Source organism: Triticum urartu, chromosome 2 (genome assembly GCF_003073215.2).
Source record: "Triticum urartu cultivar G1812 chromosome 2, Tu2.1, whole genome shotgun sequence".
Taxonomy (NCBI): domain Eukaryota; kingdom Viridiplantae; phylum Streptophyta; class Magnoliopsida; order Poales; family Poaceae; genus Triticum; species Triticum urartu.
This window is the reverse complement of record NC_053023.1, coordinates 710,993,235-710,997,877: the sequence shown is the minus strand read 5'-3', so window position 1 is coordinate 710,997,877 and position 4,643 is coordinate 710,993,235.

Here is a 4,643-nt window from a genome sequence, read left to right as displayed (position 1 = left end):
TCCCGAGCGAGAAGAAGCGCTGGTGTCTCCCCGGCCGGCGACCGATGTGCAGAGGTGGTTGTCCGGACGGTGCGACGGCGCGAGGCTTTCTGGGCTCTGGGGGAGAGGAGAGGGCGAGGGAGGGAGAGGGAAGGCGGGGAGAGGGCGAGGGAGAGGGAAGGCGAGGAGAGGGCGAGGGAGGGAGAGGGCGAGGGCGAGGAGAGGGCGGAGAGAGGGCGAGGCAGGGCGGCGGCGGTGGAGCGGGCGCGGGCGAACGGCGTCGGTTAGGTTTGGGCGAGAGGTGGATCTGGCGAGGGAGGGAGAGAGGCTAGAGGAGAGGGCAGCGGCGGCGGCGGCGCGGTGGAGGAGGGACGAGGGAGAGGAACTGGCGAGGGGGAGAGGGAAGGGGGGATCGGGCGAAGGGGGAGAGGGAAGGGGGGATCGAGACAAATACTAATGGCGCACCACCCCTCGGTGCGCCATAAGTACATCCATACTAATGGCGCACCTCACCGTGGTGCGCCATTAGTATTTTTTTTGTGATTTTTGCTCGAGCCAACAGGTTATCTTCCACCTGACCTGATCCACACCAAGTCCCCTCTGCTAGCTCGACTGGTCAGCAGCTAGTTCTCACACCAGGAGGTCCTGGGTTTGATTCCCAGGCTCCACAAATTTTTTTTATGCATTTAAAATGCTGTTTGATACTTATTTGTGTTTAAATATGTTCAAACTTGTTTAAATCATAACAGTAATATATTTTTTTATAAGACAGTAAATTTTTTTACAGTAAATTTTTTTAAAAAAATATTATCAAACAGTAATGCCGGTGGAGCGGGGGAGGGTGCGCGGGGTGCGGGGGGTCGGCGGCGGCGGTTGAGTAGGGGAGGGGTGCGGGGGGTCGGCGGCGGCGGTTGAGTAGGGGAATCGAGGGGGCGGGGGGGCGGCGGGGGGCGCGGCGGTTGAGTAGGGGAGGGGTGCGGGGGGTCGGCGGCGGCGGCCGGTGGACCGGGGGTGCTCGGCGGCGAGGGGGACCGGATCTGGCGAGGTGGGATAGCGATCGAGATGGAGGGGGATCGAGATCGAGTGTCCATGAAATTTAAAAATATTCATGATAGTTCAAAAAGTGCCCATGAAATACAATCGAGAAATGAAGGCTACGATTTAAATACAATCGATCTTAGCTAGCTATCTGTTCACAATCTTCTTGCCCTTCTTTTTCGCAAATGGAGTTCTTCTGTGGAACGGACGTCCATTAGGTAGGGTGGTCCTGCTTCTTCTTGTGGTGTATGCTGCTACTTCATCATCGTCGTCATGTTCGATCCTCGGGTCGCCGTACTTGTCGAAGTCTTGCTCATTGGCTACTCCATCCATTCCGATGATCTTCCTTTTGCCTCTCCTCACGACAACACGACTGGGCTTTGACGGGTCGGTAATGAAGAAGCATTGGTCCACTTGGGAAGCCAGTACCCATGGCTCATTTTTCGCGGTGACGTTTGCGCCCGCGGTCTTGGATTTGGCTTCGGGTATAACCATGGTGGTGAAATACCGGTCTTCTTTTAGGACGCTCTTGGCCATCTGACACGGAACAATCGGACCTTTCTCTCCAGCGTAGCTCAGCTCCCACATCTCCTCGATCCTTCCGTAGTATCTGTCCTGTCAGTTACCGGTGTAGGATTCCATCGTTACCCCGGAGTTCATGATAACCATTCGCTCTTCATGTCCTTGTCCTCGGTGTAGAATTGTGTAGCCGTTGATATCGTACGCCTCATAGGTCAATCAGGGTGTGCTTGGCGCCCTGTGACAAGGGCGAATATGAGTTGTTTCTTCCGCGGAAGAATCCTCATGTAAGTACGACAGAAGCTTTCTGCTTGAACCAACGCGTGAAACATGAGTTGTGCTCTTTGATTTTATCTCCGTCCGTCCTCTGTTGGCCTCGGTCATTGTAAGTCTTCTCAATAAAGGTTTTGTGCTCTACCACCCAAGGATCGACCACGTCTATGTGTTGTAGCGCGACTAGGTTTTCTCTTTCAAAGTCGGCGAGTCGACCCTCAAAGTCGACATGCATTTCGCGGCGAACCCTCACGGTGACCCCATCCAGCGAGCCTGCCGAGGTGCCTGTTGACGGGCAGACCAACGGGGTTCTCGATGCCTAGATAATTCGTGCAGTAGGAGATGCACTCTTCGGTTCCCACATAGAAGACCTTTGGCACGAGGGTCAAATCCTGATTGAATCCAACCCCATATCGACAAGGCTGGCCGAGAACAAAGATCAACGGTTAATGCGGGCCGCCTCCCACACTGTTAGGGTCGTGCTGGCATACATCAGGCTATCATGACAACAGACCTCCATGGGCCAGATTCGACTATGGGTGTACCCGAATTACTAGTTCCTGGAACGCTCACTTAGAACAGAGCACATTTGGGCATCTCCAACGCTGACCCTCGAAGCCCCCGCATCCGTTCGGGGACCGATTCAGACATTCATTTTCCCGCAAACCAGAAGCAAACCGGGGGGCTTTGCGGGCGTCCGGACCACTGCCACGCACGCGTCTGACACCCCTGGCCAACCTAAAACCCTCTCCCATGCTATCTCTCCAATGGATGCACCACTTCCCTTGTCGCATTCATGCTGACCCAGAGTCGCAACATTGGCATTGATGACACGTGATGTGACTAGATGGCAGGGCGGCGCTGACCGACACAACCAGATGGGTGTCGCACTTCAATGCAGATATGTCATCCTGAAAAACCAACTACGGGTGCTACGCTATATTGAAGTGGGTTGATCACCCGAACGTGCCAATACAATCCATGCTCCAACGACATCCGCACTTTCGCGCTTAGCCGCTTATGCGAACTCCTCTCCCCATCCACACCATGCCCAAGTCATGGTTCTCCGTGAAGCTCCTGCCTGATGCCCATTGATTTCAAGTCTGCCCTTGCTTTCGGCCCATCTTTGGTCCTCTCTGGCATGTTGAGCAGGGTACCAAGCAGACTCTCGCACACGTTCTTCGTGATATGCATGACATCAAGGCTGTGAGGCACACGGTGGATCTTCCAGTACGGCAAGTCCCAGAAAACAGACCTCGTTTTCCATACCTTCAGCAGCGGCTCTGGCGCCTTTCGCTTCTTTCCCGGCTCTGGCGCCTTTTGCTTCTTTCCCGGCAGTGGGCAGTCTTTCCAATTTTTCAACAGCTCGTCTATTTCCTCGCCGCTCCTCGTACGCGGGCGTCCTCGGGGTTCGGTTTCACCATCGAACAGATCCTTGCGTTTTCTCCACGGGTCATCGTCGCGAAGCCACCTTCGATGTCCCATGAACACGGTTTTCGAAGACCCGGGATCTCTATCTAGCTGGCGATACGTTGTGTCATCCATGCACCTGACGCATCCAGAAAATCCGTGGACCACCTGCCCCGCGACATATCCGTAACCGAGATAGTCGTGCACCGTCGTGAGCAGCGCGGCTCTCATAGGGAAATATTCTTTCTCTGCGGCGTCCCACGTATTGGCTGGCGTTTTCCACAGCGTGTCAAGCTCCTCTTTCAGCAGCCCCAGATATAGATTGATGTCGTTCCCTGGTTGTTTCGGCCCTTCAATTAGCATACTCATGTGAATGTACTTCCTCTTCATGCACAACCAGGGGGGAAGGTTGTACATCCACACAAACACAGCCAGGTGCTATGTGTGCTTCTCTGCTGCCAAACGGATTGAACTCATCGGTGCTCACGCCCAGCACGATGTTCCTTGGATCGTTCCCAAATTCTGGGTCTTCGAAGTTCAACGCTTGCCACTGGCTCGCATCCTTAGGGTGACTCAGCATCTTGTCTTTTTATCTATCTTCGGATCATTTGCGTCATCTTCTCGCTTCTTCTCCTCCCTATCCGCGTGCCAACGCAGGAGCTTTGCTACCTTAGGGTCCGCGAAATTCCGCTGCAGACGAGGAGTGATCGGAAAGTACCACACCACTTTTCGAGGAGCTTTCTTCCTCTTCTTGTATCGAGTGACGCCGCACACCGGACATATGGTAGACTCCGCGTGCTCGTCCCGATAAATGATGCAATTGTTCATGCACACATGGTATTTCACGTGCGGTAAATCCAGAGGACACACGATTTTCTTCGCCTCCTCCAAACTGGTCGGGCACTTGTTCCCCTTGGGAAGACGTTCGTGCCAGAATGACATGTTCTCGTCGAAGCATGCGTCGGTCATTTTGTGTTTTACCTTCATCTCCAGAGCCATGAGCGTTACTTTCAGGCGGGTATCCTCGGGCCTGCATCCTTCATACAATGGAGTAACCGCGTCTAACTCAAGTTGATCCATCTTGGCTTTCTCTCGGGCGGCAGCTCTTGTGTTATCCGTCTGCTTGAGAAGCAGCTCTTGAATATGAGGGTCCTGCACCCAGCCCATCGATGGTCCAGTGTCGTCTGCTCCGCCGGCATCATCATCTTCATGATCATGCCCGTCGTCTGCTCCGGCATCTTCCTCATCATCATGTCCTGCATCTTCTACATGATGACTGTGTACAGCATCACCGTCGTGATCATCTCCTGGGGATTCTTCGTCTTCTCGCCCGCCCGAGCCGCGGTGGTTGTCTTGCTGCCCTTCCTCATTTCTTGCCCGGCCCCCATGGACGACTTCGTAGTCATCTTCATCACCTTGCCACC